Source organism: Lathamus discolor, chromosome W, assembly GCF_037157495.1.
Source record: "Lathamus discolor isolate bLatDis1 chromosome W, bLatDis1.hap1, whole genome shotgun sequence".
Taxonomy (NCBI): domain Eukaryota; kingdom Metazoa; phylum Chordata; class Aves; order Psittaciformes; family Psittacidae; genus Lathamus; species Lathamus discolor.
The window spans coordinates 33,282,669-33,298,968 of NC_088908.1; the positions used below are offsets into that span (position 1 = coordinate 33,282,669).

Sequence of the window (16,300 nt, forward strand, 5' to 3'; positions counted from 1 at the left end):
ACTTATTCTTGACTCCATCACTAGGGATATCAAGGATGAGGGGGTCATTAAGAACAGCCAACATGGTTTTATGAGGGGGAAGTCATGTATGACCAACCTTATAGCCTTCTATGAGGAAGTAACTAGGTGGAGGGATGATGGTAGAGCGGTAGATGTAGTTTTTCTTGATTTCAGTAAGGCATTTGATACTGTCTCCCACAGCATCCTCATAGATAAGCTAAGGAAGTGTGGGCTTGACGATCAAGTAGTGAGGTGGATCGAGAACTGGTTGAAAGGAAGAAGGCAGAGAGTTGTGGTCAATGGCGCAGAATCTAGCTGGAGGTCTGTGACTAGTGGAGTCCCTCAGGGGTCGGTGCTGGGACCGGTGCTGTTTAATATTTTCATCAATGACCTGGATGAGGGAACTGAGTGCACCCTCAGCAAGTTTTATGATGATACTAAACTGGGAGGAGTGGCTGACACACCAGAAGGCTGTGCTGCCATTCAGCGAGACCTGGACAGGCTGGAGAGTTGGGCGGGGAGAAACTTGATGAAATTTAACAAGGGCAAGTGTAGAGTCTTGCATCTGGGGAAGAACAACCCCATGTACCAGTACAGGTTGGGGGTTGACCTGCTGGAAAGTAGCGAAGTGGAAAGGGACCTGGGGGTCCTGGTGGATAGGAGGATGACCATGAGCCAGCAATGTGCTCTTGCGGCCAAGAAGGCAAATGGCATCTTAGGGTGCATTAGAAAGGGTGTGGTTAGTAGGTCAAGAGAGGTTCTCCTCCCCCTCTACTCAGCCTTGGTGAGGCCGCATCTGGAATATTGCGTCCAGTTCTGGGCCCCTCTGTTCAAGAAGGACAGGGAATTGCTTGAAGGAGTCCAGCACAGAGCCACAAAGATGATTAAGGGAGTGGAACATCTCCCTTATGAGGAGAGGCTGAGGGAGCTGGGTCTCTTTAGCTTGGAGAAGAGGAGACTGAGGGGTGACCTCATCAATGTTTACAAATATGTAAAGGGTAGGTGTCAGGATGATGGAGCTAGGCTTTTTTCAGTGATATCCAGTGATAGGACAAGGGGCAATGGGTGTAAACTGGAGCATAGGAAGTTCCACGTTAACATCAGGAAGAACTTCTTTACTGTAAGAGTGACAGAGCACTTGAACAGGTTGCCCAGGGGGGTTGTGGAGTCTCCTACACTGGAGATATTCAAGGCCCGCCTGGACAAGTTCCTGTGTGATGTACTGTAGGTTACCCTGCTCTTGTGGGGGGGTTGGACTAGATGATCTTTTGAGGTCCCTTCCAACCCTTGGGATTCTGTGATTCTGTGAAAGAGATACTGGCAGCCTATGAAGGGGTTCGAGCTGCTTCGGAAGTGATTGGCACTGAAGCACAGCTCCTCCTGGCACCCCGGTTGCCTGTGCTGGGCTGGATGTTCAAAGCCAGGGTCTCTTCTACGCATCATGTAACTGATGCTACGTGGAGTAAATGGCCTGGCACATCAGTCCCACAGAAGTATAAGGCTTTAATAGATACTGGTGCACAGTGTACCCTGAGATAAAGGTGAATTATTTTTGGTGCCCAACGTGGGGCCCGAAGGGTTGAACCGATCCACAAAAGCTCGTTCACTCCCTCCCCCCCTTCTTGCCCTCCCCTTGCTCCTGAAGGGACGGAGAGGAGAATCGAAAAGAATGCAACTCCCACGGGTTGAGATAAGAACAGTTTAGTAACTAAGGTATAACACAAATCACTACTGCTACCACCAATAATAATAATGATAAAGGAAATAACAAGAGGAAAGAATACAACACCTCAACACCAGCCGACCAATAACTCGCCCCACTTCCCCCAGCCGAGCACCACCCGATACCTCCTCCAACACTGCAGTCCCCCGCCCTTCCGGGTAACTCCCCGTTACATCCTGGGCATGACGTTCTGTGGTATGGAATACCTCTTTGGTCAGTTTGGGTCAGGTGTCCTGTCTCTGCTTCCTCCCAGCTTCACTTCCTCCCTGGCAGAGCTTGAGGCTCAGAAAGTCCTTGGCCAGACCAAACATTTGAGCAGCAACTGAAAACATAGGCATTATCAGCTCTCTTCCCAGGCCAAAAAATAAAACCATAGCACTGCACTAGCTCCTAAGAAGGAGAAAAATGACTGCTACTGCTGAACCCAGGACAGTCAGGTAGGATGAGTGCCCTTGGTCTGCGCAGATGGTCACAGAACAGTGCCTGGTTGTTGGGTTATGTAGGATTCTACACTCGGCCCATGGAAGGCCCTCCTTCGAAGAGGCGTTTTCCTTCATGCCCTTCCGCATCAACTGTTACACCATGCCCTGGCTAGCGCATCACACTTCGTTTGCAGTGCTCCTGGTCCATTTTATTTCTCAGAAGAAAGTCCTTTGGTATACAGACTATTGCAGCTATTTTAATTTTAAAAGGACTGTGTCATGCAGTGCTGCTTATATGGTCTCATTACATTCATTGCAGAATATGTAGAATGTATTCATATTTGCCCTGTTGCCTACCTCCTTTGCAGATGCAAACTTTGGGGGTTTGGGTTATAATACTGCCCTTGTAGGGGTTCTATCTCCAAGTCGAAGTTCTACTGAAGCTTAGGGTAGAAATGGACCTCCCCCCAGTGAGAACACATGATAAATAAAATGTGTGCTAGTAGTCCTCAGAGCCTTCCACAGCTGGTCATCCCGTGGCCAGGGAATATGCAAGTTCTCCATGCTTCAGTACGAATGAAGTCAGAGCTATTCATCTTGTCTGTTTTTTTTTGTGTACTGTAGTTGCATCAAGATCTCTGTGAATATGTACTGCATGCAGTTCTGGTGTCCTCAACATAAGAAGGACATGGAGCTGTTGGAGCAAGTCCAGAGGGCTACAAGGATGATAAGGGGGCTGGAGCACCTTCTGTATGAAGACAGGCTAAGAAAGTTGGGGCTATTCAGCCTGGAGAAGAGAAGGCTGTGTGGAGACCTGTCAGGGTCTGACTGGATAAAACCCCAGTGTCGGACCAAACAGGTCCCTTTGTGATCCCAAGAGTGAAATTAAGACACAAACGAGGTCAAGTACCATAATCGATCAGTTGGTTTATTACAAAAAGACAATTATTATCAAAAAGGAAATTATTATGAAAAGAGATTGTTATACGACAGATTAGAGAAAAAGATAGAAAAGAAGGAAGAATTCAGGGTGCGGAGAGAGATAGTCACCACCGTGGATCCAGTGGTGTCCCAGGGATCCATAGTAGTTGTTGGAGGTGGTGGTAGTCCCTCAGGGTCTGTAGTCAGTATTGGAGCAGTGTGTCCCAAGAGTCTGTAGTAGTCATTGGAGGCAGGTGTCCTCATGGAAGTGTCCTCCTTGAGTTGTCCTTCTGGAGTTGTCCTCGTGGAGGGTGTCCTCACAGAGGTGTCCTTATGGAGTTGTCCTCCCTGGCGATTACCTTTTCTCCCTTTTATAATGAGTTGGGGGGAGTACCTCTGGTCTTAATGTCATGTATTACACATTCCTGGTGGACCAGTTTTGCTGGTCTTGCAGCCAGCTCTTAAGCTGCACATGTTTGCAGCAATTCTTGGGATAATGGGCAGCAATTTCTCACATCAGTCCTCAAGATAATGGATGGAAGAGTCTTAGTTCTTCCCACCCATCTCTCAGGCAATGGACAGTGGATTCCCATTCCAGCTCCTCTCACCCATATCTCAGACAATGAACCATGGAATCCCATCTCATCTTCTCATACCAATCTTTGAGACAGTGGACAGTGGAATCTGATTTCAATTCAGTCTCTCACATGACCTCATAACAGCCTTCCAATATCTGAAGGGGGCCTACAAGGATGCCAGAGAGGGACTCTTCATCAGGGAGTGTAGCAATAGGACAAGGGGTAATGTGTTCAAACTTAAACAGTGGAAGTTCAGGTTAGATATGAGGAAGAAGTTTTTTACTGTGAGGATGGTGAGGCACTGGAATGGGTTGCCCAAAGAAGTGGTAAAAGCTCCATCCCTGACAGTGTTCAAGGCCGGGTTGGACAGAGGCTTGGGCAACATGGTCTAGGGTGAGGCGGCCCTGCCCAATTGCAGGGGGGTTGGAACTAGGTGATCTTAAGGTCCTTTCCAACCCTAACTATTCTATGATTCTGTGTGGTACACATAAGAAGTTGTACAGACAGAAACTAATGTAGTTTTGTTACCATAGAAATTGGTCGGAGAAACTCTCTAAGACTCAATTTGGAGATTTAGAAAGCAGGCGTTCTTTATTGCAGTGCTGGGCGCACACACGAATCATTTTGCAAAGGTGTGCACACGCGATACTTGCCAACAGCAGCTATATATATTTAGCATGCTCATGCATATTCATAGCTTTCCCATTAATATTATAACATTTGCATCCTAATTTTGCATGCACATTCTTGCCAAGTGGGGGTCTTTGGTGGTCGTCGATAGTCTTCCTCACTGTGTTTACTGAATGACCTTAGTGCTTGCGCACTCTCGCAAGCTGAGTCCTAGTGCTGAGTTAGCAGCTGGCATGTCCTTGCTTCTGTTCTGTTCCAGTCTCGCTCCATGCTGGGTGCCACTCTGTTATCTTGAAGGCTGACATCCTTAGTCTTATTTACTGTCTCTCTAGTTGCTATCAGTCCCATGATGCTCCATCCCCCATCAGCCGAACATTACTTTCTCTCTACGTGTTAGCAAATTAGGAGTTTGGCATATTCTGCTTTGTTATAGGCACACATAGAATCATAGAATCATAGAATAGTTAGGGTTGGAAAGGACCTCAAGATCATCTAGTTCCAACCCCCCTGCCATGGGCAGGGACACCTCTCACTAAACCATCCCACACAAGGCTTCATCCAACCTGGCCTTGAACACTGCCAGGGATGGAGCACTCACAACCTCCCTGGGCAACCGATTCCAGTGCCTCACCACCCTAACAGGAAAGAATTTCCTCCTTATATCCAATTTAAACTTCCCCTGTTTAAGTTTTAACCCATTACCCCTTGTCCTGTCACTACAGTCCCTGACGAAGAGTCCCTCCCCAGCATCCCTATAGGCCCCCTTCAGATACTTTTGTTACTTTAAGATTTAAGGTTACAGTTTCACACATCTGCATTAATTTGTATGACTAGAGTTGGAGTAAACTCTACCCAGTATGCACTAGTTCTCTGTCCTTGAACTCCCTTAGCTACTTTTTACCAGTGAATTTGAAACTTTTTAAAGCATGCATCAGCACTGCCATAGCATCTCAAGCTTTGATAAATGTTTTAGCAAGACCTTGTTTTCAAAAAAAACTTGCTGATGCTCAGTTTGCCTTTTCCAGTTTTCTGGTTGTACTGCTTTAACACTGGGATAAGACAGCTTAGTAAGACCTTAGTGGATGGTAGGGCCTTTCTCTTTCTATTTTTTCTTTATTCTAAGTACAAATTAGCTGTTTGTCCACAATAGTGATCCTGCATTTTTCCTCGTAGATGCTTTCATTAGAGCAGCCCTGAAACAAATATGGTGAACCTCATTAGTTTCTTGTATTTTCCTTTCTTCATCTCCCCATCCCCATCTTCACTGTGAGGGTGGTGAGGCACTGGAACAGGTTGCCCAAAGAAGTGGTAAATGCTCCATCCCCTGCACTGTTCAAGGCCAGGTTGGACAGAGCCTTGGGCACCATGGTCTAGTGTGAGGCATCCCTGCCCATGGCAGAGGGGTTGGGACTAGATGATCTTAAGGTCATTTCTAACCTTAACTATGCTACCACCGAATCATCATCCAGGCCCACACTTCAAAAGGGAAACCGTATTGCATCTGGTGCCAGTAGTCTCAGATAATCAGGAAAATTCATAGAATCATAGAATCATAGCATAGTTAGGGTTAGAAAGGGCCTTAAGATCATCTAGTTCCAACCCCCCCGCCACAGGCAGGGACACCTGTCCTGGGTTTACCAGGAGCCATTTTGCTCCTTCTTAGTAACTGGTGCAAGCTCTGTGTTTTGACTTTCAGCCTGGGCAGAGAGCTGATAACACCATTTGTTTTTAATTGTTGTTAAGTAATATTTATTCTGGCCAAGGACTTTGTGAGTGTTATGCTCTGCTGGGGACGAGGGGAGGCCGGGAGGAAGCAGAGAAAGGACACCTGACCCAAACTAGCCAAAGAGGTATTCCATACCCCAGCACGTCATGCCCAGGGAGGTAACTGGGAGTTACCTGGAAGGGCACACTCTCTCTTTGGGGGGGTTGAACTCGTTCGGCGGTGGTATCATATTCTCTTGTTATTTTCTCTTATCAATATTATCATTGGTGGTAGCAGTAGTGATTTGTGTTATACCTTACTTACTGGGCTGTTGTTATCTCAACCCGTGGGAGTTACATTCTCTTGATTCTCCTCCCCATCCCTCCAGGAGCGGGGAGGGGTGAGTGGACGACCTGTGTGGATCGGTTTAAACCACGACAGCACCGCACACTAGACCATGCCACTCAAGGCTTTGTCCAACCTCGAACACCGCCAGGGATGGAGCATTCACAACCTCCCAGGGCAACCGATTCCAGTGCCTCACCACCCTCACAGTAAAGAATTTCTTCCTTATATCTAACCAAAACTTCCCCTTTTTAACTTTTAACCCGTTACCCCTTGTCCTATCACTACAGTCCGAAATGAACAGTCACTCCCCAGCATACCTGTAGGCCCCCTTCAGGTACTGTAAGGCTGCTATAAGGTCTCCATGCAGTCTTTTCCACGCTGAACAGCCTCAACTTTCTCAGCCTGTCCTCATATGGGAGGTGCTCCAGTCCCCTGATCATCCTCGTGGCCCTCCTCTGGACTTGTTCCAACAGTCCCATGTCCTTCTTATGTTGAGGACACCAGAACTCCAAGTGAGGTCCCTCGAGAGCAGAGTAGAGGGGCAGGATCACCTCTTTCGACCTGCTGGTCAGGCTTCTTTTGATGCAGCCCAGGACACAGTTGCCTTTCTGGGCTGCAAGCGCACCCTGCTGGCTCATTTTAAGTTTCTCACCGACCAACACCCCCAAGTTCTTCTCCTCAGGTCTGCTCTGAATCTCTTCTCTGCCCCACCTGTAGCTGTGCCTGGGATTGCCCTGATCCAGGTGTAGGACCTTGCACTTGTCATGGTTAAATTTCATAAGGTTGGCATCAGCCCACCTCACAAGCATGTCGAGGTCCCTCTGGATGGCATCCCTTCCCTCCAGCATATCAACTGAACCACACAGCTTGGTGTCATCAGGAAACTTTCTGAGGGCGCACTCAATCCCACAGTCCATGTCAGCAACAAAGGTGTTGAACAAGACCGGTCCCAACACATCCCTGAGGGACACTATTCGTTGCTGGTCTCCAGCTGGACATTGAGCCATTGACAGCTCTTTGTGTGCGGCCATCCGGCCAGTTCTTTATCCTCTGAGTGGTCCATCTGTCAAATTGATGTCTCTCCAATTTAGAGACAAGGATGTCGTGTGGGACAGGGTCGAATGCTTTGCACAAGTCCAGGTAGTTGACATTGACTGCTTTGCCCTTGTCCGTCAGTTCTGCAGCCCCATCATAGAAGGGCACCAAACTGGTCAGGCAGGATTTCCCCTTAGTGAAGCCATGCTGACTGTCACCAACCACCTTGTTTTTCATGTGCCTTAGCATGCCTTCCAGGAGAATCTGCTCCAAGATTTTACCAGGCACAGAGGTGAGACTGGTCTGTAATTCCCCAGGCCATACATTTTCCCCTTCTTGAAAAAGGGTGTTATATTTCCCTTTATCCAGTCGTCGGGAACTTCACCTGACTGCCATGATTTTTCAAATTCCTGCATGGTGTGTCCACCCATAGGTGAGGCTTCTGATTTGTCTGCAAGAGGGTCCTGCTTTTATACCCTTAGAAAAACAACCGGCTTTATGCTTGATCTCTAATTCTTTACTCGTGGGGCTGTGCAGTTTCTCAGGAGCTCACTCTTTTCCATGCCGAGAACGTTGGCCAGGCACCCCAGTTGCCCGTGTTGGGCTGGATGTTTAAAGGCAGGGTCATGCGACTGATGCTACATGGATTAAGTGGGTCGCACTGATCACACAACGACCTCGAATAGGAAATCCCAATCATACAGGAATCTTGGAAGCCATTATGGACTGCCCAGAAGGCAAAGTTTTTTGAATGTCAACAGAAAAGAAGGTGATGCATGATGAAGAGGCCCCACTGTGTAATAAACTACCAGAAAGTGAGAAGCAATATGCCTTGTTTACTGATGGGTCCTGCCGTATTGTGGGAAAGCATCAGAGATGGAAGGCAGCTGTATGGTGTCCCCTATGACAAGTTGGAGAAACTGCTGAAGGAGAGGGTGAATTGAGTCAGTTTGCCGAGGTGAAAGTCATTCAGCTGGCCTTAGACATTGCTGAACGAGAAAAATGGCCAATACTTTATAACGACTCATGGATGGTGGCAAATGCCCTATGGAAGTGGTTGCAGCAACGGAAGCAGAGTGCCTGGCAGCGTAGATGTAAACCCATCTGGGCTGCCGCTTCTATCTACAGATTTGTATTATAATTTTGCATTTGTTAATAGAGTCAGTTGAATACTGACTTTGGAACTCTTGCTGTTTTTCTGGTATTACTATTAGTTGATTTGAAGTCTGGTCATATTACCCTCCTCATGTCCAAATTGTGTCAATTTATTTTGAGAAGCAGGGATGATGAGATAGGTCTTATTTTACCGATTCTGCTAAGCCCAGTGGGGAATCCATTTACAGGCAGCCATTGTTAAGAGGCAGTGTTGCCAAGATAAGGAGTCTATGTATTTTGTCTGAACATTGAATAGTGTATGATCCATGTCTGTTTACAGATTGGTGTTACTTAATGGAGAACATAGATCATAGCTAGCTGATCTCTTCATAAAAAAAAAAAAAAATTAGATTTAGTTGAATTCCTTACAACTAGTTCCAGAGTAAATATTTGAAACATCTATTAGACTTTTTCTTTCTATCTCACAATCCTTTTGGTTTTGAACTTGCCACTTACTCCATGTGTTGGCAAACATTAAACTGATAAAGTTTCCCAACAACTATGAATCTTATGCGTTTTTGTTTATTTATCTAAATGTAGGATTTAAGCATTTTTGGTGGCATTTTGTCACAAGGACTTGTCTCACAGGTATTTACTTGTGTTTCAAGGTTTCTTCTTGTGTAATTTTCTTTTCTTCATGTACCATCTTTCACAGTCCCTGTGACATTTACCTATGGTCCTGAGAAATGCTATTGTTTTATAATGCTCTAATTAACCCAACACTAAAGGTAAGGCAACAGTTGTGTACAATACTACTATTGTTTTTAAAATATTTTTGGTGAATAGTGGTGGATGTTGCCCTCAAATTCTGGTAAATAAACTCCAGTCATATTTTGCAGTAGGTGGGGTGCCTTGCTTTTATGTTTCAAGTCAAGATAACATGTTAGTGTTATAGCATCATAGCATCATAGAATCATAGAAAGGTTAGGGTTGGAAAGGACCTTAAGATCATCTAGTTCCAACCCACCTGCCATGGTCAGGGACACCTCACAGTAAACCATGGTGCCCAAGGTATTGTCCAACCTGGCCTTGAACATTGCCAGGGATGGAGCATTCTCAGCTTCCTTGGGCAACCTGTTCCAGTGTGTCACCAACCTCACAGTAAAAAACTTCTTCCTTATATCTAACCTATATCTCCCCTGTTTAAGTTTGAAGCCATTACCCCATGTCCTATCACTACAGTCCCTAATGAAGTGTCCCTCTCTGGCATCCTTGTAGGCCCCCTTCAGGTACTGGAAGGCTGCTATGAGGTCTCCATGCAGCCTTCTCCAGGCTGAACAGCTCAAATTGTCTCAGACTGTCTTCATATGGGAGGTGCTCTAGCTGCCTTATGATCCTCGTGGCCCTCCTCTGGATTTGTTCCAACAGTTCCATGTCCTTCTTATGTTGGGGACACCAGAACTGTATGCAGTACTCCAAGTGAGGTCTTGTGAGAGCAGAGTAGAGGTGTAGAATCACCTCGTTCAACCTGCTGCTCATGCTTCTCTTGATGCAGCCCAGGATACAGTTGGCTTTCTGGGCTGCAAGCGCACACTGCCAGCTCATGTTAAGTTTCTCATCAACCAACATCCCCAAGTCTTCCACAGGACTGCTCTGAATCAGATCTATGCCCAGCCTGCAGCTGTGCCTGGGATTGCCCTTACCCAGGTTTAGGACCTTGTACTTGGCTTTGTGGAACTTCATGAGGTTTGCATTGGCCCATCTCTCAAGCCTGTCAGGGTCCCTCTAGATGTCATCCCTTCCCTCCACCGTGTTGACCACAATACATAGCTTGGTGTAATTGGAAAATTTGCTTAGGGTGCACTCAGTCCCACTGTCCATGTCGCCAACAAATAACAGGAACAGGATCAGTCCCAACACTGACACCTGAGGGACCCCACTCATCACTTGTCTCCACTTGGACATTGAGCCATTGACCACAGTTCTTTGCGTATGGCCATCCAGCCAATTCTCTGTCTACTGGGCGAGCGGTCCATCCATCAAATCCATTTTACAGACAAGGATGTCATGCGGTACAGCATCAAGCGCTTTGCGCAAGTCCAGGTAGATGACATCAGCTGCTCTGCCTCTATCCATCAGTTCTGTAGCCCCGTCATAGAAGGCGAACAAATTGGTCAGGCATGATTTGCCCTTAGTGAAACCATGTTGGCTGTCACCAACCGCCTCGTTGTTTTTCATGTGCCTTAGCATGGTTTCCAGGACAATCTGCTGCATGATCTTGCCAGGCACAGAGGTGAGACTGACTGGTCTGTAGCTCCCTGGGTCTTCCACTTTCCCCTTTTTAAAAATAGGAGATATATTTCCCTTTTTCCAGTCGTCGGGAACTTCACCTGACTGCCATAACTTTTCAAGTGTGATGGATAGTGGCTTAGCAAGTTCATCCACCTGAAGTAGTCCCCTGATGACAGGAATGGGAAGTTTGGAAGTAGCCTTGTTGCCTCCCAGTTTTATCCTCAGCAACTGTAATTAAAACCAGCAGTTAGTTGTATTTCTTCATATCCCCCGCTACAAAATAATGAAGCTTTTTCATGGTTTGTTTCTTTTATTCACAGTTAACAGATGCAGATGGTTGGTTGAGGAATCAGTTTGTGAATTGCTTCATTCATCTTTTTTCCCCTCACTAGTACAATTTAATTGGTGTTAGCAACAGGGAAAGTATTGGTTTTGTTTTTTGGCTTTAAATTTGTCAGTTAAGTATGTTCTAGTGCAGAAGATGATCACCATACTACTACCACCCTTCCCCCCGCCACTTGCTGGTTGACAGCTAGATGAATTGTGCTGGCAGTGATAGGCTTAGACTTTGATATTAGCTCTTGGGGTTTTATTGTTTGAGATTTTGGTATTATCTTTACTGGGAGCTTGTTTCTTTTTAAATGCTTACATCCCAAGTGTACATAATTTAAAATTATTTTGCTTGTGTGGTAATTCCAATGTTTTCCATCACAATATATGGTAGTTTTTAACCTAATGAGGAATTTGATTGAAGTTTTGTCCTGGGTTCATCAGTAGCAGTCATTTTTCTCCTTCTTAGTAGCTGGTGCAGTGCTGTGTTTTTTGACTTTCAGCCTGGGAACAGTGCTGATAACATCGATGTTTTTAGTTGTTGCTAAGTAATGTTTACTTTGACCAAGGACTTTCTGAGTCTCATGCTCTGCCAGGGAGGAGGGGAAGCCAGGAAGAAGCAGAAGCAGGACACCTGACCCAAACTAGCCAAAGAGGTATTCTATACCACAGCATGTCATGCCCAGTATATAAACTGGGTGCAGTTACCCGGAAGGGGTAGATCACTGCTCGGGTCGGGCTGGATATTGGTCGGTGGGTGGTGAGCGGTTGTATTCTCTCCCCTTATTTCCCTTATCATTATTATTATTGGTGGCAGCAGTAGTGCCGGCAAACAGAGAGCGTCGAGGCAGAGGGTCGAGGCAGTTTGCGCGGCAGCCGGCAAACAGAGAGCGTCGAGGCAGAGGGTCGAGGCAGTTTGCGCGGCAGTTCGCGCGGGCAGGCGAGCGGGCAGGCGAGCGGGCAGGCGAGTGGGCAGGGAAGCGTTCCAACCGCCTCATCGAGAGGACTCGCCTGGAGTACAGGAGGGGGAAGGAGTGCTGAGGGACGTAGACGGATTGATTGACCAGATAGATCATGGTTACAACACGATCGAAAGCTGTAGTGAGTACTAATGTGGGTATCCAGACTGAGCCTTCCTGCAGACATGCAGCTGTGCAGGTCTCTGGCTGCAGCGAATGCCTGAGCCTGGCACTTGTATTGGAGGGAGCCAGTGATACTGCTTGTGTTCGCTGTGAGCAAATAAATGACCTGCTCAGGCAGGTGGCTGAACTGAGGGAGGAGGTAGAAAGGTTGAGAGCCATTAGAGAGTGTGAAAGTGAAATAGATTGGTGGAACCACACCCTAAGGCAAGGGCAGAGGGAAGTGGTTCAACAAGATATGGATCCCCTTCCCTCCTACCATCAGACAGAAGGAGAGAGCTTAATGGACAAGGATGGATGGAGGGAGGTTCCTCCTCGGAGAGGTAAGCGAAAACCCTCACAATCCCTTCCTCCCTCCCAGTTGCCCTTGAATAACAGGTACGAGGTCTTGGAAATTCAGGGCCAGGTGAATGGAGATGGTGAGGCAAATCTATCTAGTGAGTCACCCAGGGCTAGTCACTCACCCACATACCTCAGAACTTCCCCAACCAAGAAGAAAAGAAGAGTAATTGTGGTGGGTGACTCCCTTCTGAGGGGAACAGAAGGGCCCATTTGTCGACCGGATCCACCCCACAGGGAGGTCTGCTGCCTGCCTGGGGCTCGGATTAGAGATGTTAAAAAGAAGCTCTCTGAACTGGTGCAGCCGTCTGACTACTACCCACTGCTGGTTTTTCAGGTTGGCAGTGACGAAATTATTACGAGGAACATAAGGGCAATGAAGAGAGACTACAGGGCCCTGGGACGGCTGGTTAAAGGGTCTGGAGCGCAAGTGGTGTTTGCCTCCATACCTGTTGCAAGCGAGGGTGAAGGGATATATAAGAAGACTCTGCAGGTTAATGTATGGCTACGTGACTGGTGCCAAAGGCAGGGGTTTGGGTTTTTCAGTCACGGGCTGCTGTATGGGACACCTGGTTTGCTGGTGACAGGCGGGATACACCAGTCCCAGAGAAGAAAAAGGGTTTTGGGGCAGGAGTTAGCAGGGCTTATTGACAGGGCTTTAAACTAGTTATGAAGGGGGGAGGGGATTTAACTGGGCCTGTTGGGGACAAGCCCAAGAGGAACATGCTAGGGATTGAAGGATGGCGGGCTAAGGAGGACTATCAATCTCTTGTTTCACTTGTGGGAAAGGATAGCTTTTTAGACCCTGTCCCGCAGGGGAAAAAGGGTACTAGGACTGGCTCCCTGAAATGCCTGTACACCAATGCACGCAGCATGGGGAATAAACAGGAGGAGTTAGAAGTCTGTGTGCGGGCTAAAGGTTATGATCTAGTGGCGATTACAGAGACATGGTGGGACAGTTCACATGACTGGAATGTGGTCATGGATGGCTATGTCCTTTTTAGGAAAGATAGGTCAGCGAAGCGAGGTGGTGGAGTTGCTCTTTACGTGAGAGAGCAACTAGAATGTATTGAGTTCTGTCCGGGGTCGGATGAGGAGCAAGTGGAATGTCTGTGGGTACGAATCAAGGGGCTGACTGGCACGGGTGATACAGTTGTGGGGGTATGTTACAGACCTCCTGATCAGGACGAAGGAGTTGATGAGGCTTTCTACAGGCAACTGGAAGTAGCCTCGCGACTACATGCCTTAGTCGTTGTGGGGGACTTTAATTACCCCGATATTTGCTGGAAGACTCACACAGCCAGTCATTCACAGTCTAGGAGGTTCCTCGAGTGCATTGATGATAATTTCTTAATGCAAATGGTGGACGTACCAACTAGGGGAGCAGCGCTGCTAGATTTAGTACTCGCCAACAAGGAGGGTTTGGTCGAAGTGGTGACGGTCAATGGCAGCCTTGGCTGCAGTGACCATGAGATGGTGGAGTTTAGGATCCTGTGTGGGAGATAGAATACCTAGCAAAGCCACAGTTCTGGATTTCCGAAGGGCCAACTTTGGCCTCTTCAGTCAACTGCTAAGGGAAGTCTCATGGGAAAGTGTACTAGGCGGTAAAGGGGCTCAAGATAGTTGGTTAGCATTCAAGGACCGCTTCTTCCAAGCTCAGGATCGGAGCGTCCCAATGAGTAGGAAGTCAAGTAAGGGATCTAGGAGACCGGCGTGGTTAAACAAGGAGCTGCTGGGCAAACTCAAGTGGAAAAGGAGAATCTATGGATTATGGAAGGAGGGGCTGGCCGCTTGGGAGGAATATAGGACAGTTGTTAGAGGATGTAGGGAGGCAATTAGGACAGCTAAGGCCTCCTTGGAACTCAATCTTGCTAGTCGGGTTAAAGACAATAGAAAGGGCTTCTTCAAATACATAGCAAATAAAACTAAAACAAGAGGCAATATAGGCCCACTGCTGAACGAAGTGGGTACCCTGGAGACAGAGGATATAAAGAAGGCAGAGGTGCTGAATGCCTTCTTTGCCTCTGTCTTTACTCCTGCAGACTCTCGCCGAGGGCCCCGGATTTCTATAGCCCCAGAAGGAGTCAGGACAAAGGAGGAGTTTGCTTTGGTAGATGAGGATTGGGTTAGGGATCAGCTATGCAAACTGGACATCTGTAAATCGATGGGTCCGGATGGAATGCACCCACGGGTGCTGAGGGAGCTGGCGGAGGTCATTGCTAGGCCACTCTCCATCATCTTTGGTAAGTCGTGGGAAACGGGCGAGGTGCCTGAGGATTGGCGGATGGCAAAGGTCACACCAATCTATAAGAAGGGCAAGAAGGAGGACCCGGGTAATTATAGACCGGTCAGCCTTACCTCCATCCCTGGAAAGATGATGGAACAACTTATTCTTGACTCCATCACTAGGCATATCAAGGATGAGGGGGTCATTAAGAACAGCCAACATGGTTTTATGAGGGGGAAGTCATGTATGACCAACCTTATAGCCTTCTATGAGGAAGTGACTAGGTGGAGGGATGATGGTAGAGCGGTAGATGTAGTTTTTCTTGATTTCAGTAAGGCATTTGATACTGTCTCCCACAGCATCCTCACAGATAAGCTAAGGAAGTGTGGGCTTGACGATCAAGTAGTGAGGTGGATCGAGAACTGGTTGAGAGGAAGAAGGCAGAGAGTTGTGGTCAATGGCGCAGATTCTAGCTGGAGGTCTGTGACTAGTGGAGTTCCTCAGGGGTCGGTGCTGGGACCGGTGCTGTTTAATATTTTCATCAATGACCTGGATGAGGGAACTGAGTGCACCCTCAGCAAGTTTGCTGATGACACAAAACTGGGAGGAGTGGCTGACACACCAGAGGACTGTGCTGCCATTCAGCGAGACCTGGACAGGCTGGAGAGTTGGGCGGGGAGAAACTTGATGAAATTTAACAAGGGCAAGTGTAGAGTCTTGCATCTGGGGAAGAACAACCCCATGTACCAGTACAGGTTGGGGGGTGACCTGCTGGAAAGTAGTGAAGGGGAAAGGGACCTGGGGGTCCTGGTGGATAGGAGGATGACCATGAGCCAGCAATGTGCTCTTGTGGCCAAGAAGGCAAATGGCATCTTAGGGTGCATTCGAAAGGGAGTGGTTAGTAGGTCAAGAGAGGTTCTCCTCCCCCTCTACTCAGCATTGGTGAGGCCGCATCTGGAATATTGCGTCCAGTTCTGGGCCCCTCTGTTCAAGAAGGACAGGGAATTGCTTGAAGGAGTCCAGCGCAGAGCCACAAAGATGATTAAGGGAGTGGAACATCTCCCTTATGAGGAGAGGCTGAGGGAGCTGGGTCTCTTTAGCTTGCAAAAGAGGAGACTGAGGGGTGACCTCATCAATGTTTACAAATATGTAAAGGGTAGGTGTCAGGATGATGGAGCTAGGCTTTTTTCAGTGATATCCAGTGATAGGACAAGGGGCAATGGGTGTAAACTGGAACATAGGAAGTTCCACGTTAACATCAGGAAGAACTTCTTTACTGTAAGAGTGACAGAGCACTGGAACAGGTTGCCCAGGGGGGTTGTGGAGTCTCCTACACTGGAGATATTCAAGGCCCGCCTGGACAAGTTCCTGTGTGATGTACTGTAGGTTACCCTGCTCTTGCAGGGGGGTTGGACTAGATGATCTTTTTAGGTCCCTTCCAACCCTTGGGATTCTGTGATTCTGTGATTCTGTTATACCTTAGTTACTGGACTGTTCTTATCTCAACCCGTGGGAG

At 47.5% G+C, this 16,300-nt stretch overlaps 1 protein-coding gene across 6 annotated transcripts in view; it reads left to right on the top strand.

Moving 5' to 3' along the window:
* LOC136004477 (chromodomain-helicase-DNA-binding protein 1-like) overlaps positions 1 to 16,300 on the top strand; it is a 119,467-nt gene that overhangs the window by 38,705 nt on the left and 64,462 nt on the right. The window lies entirely within an intron of this gene.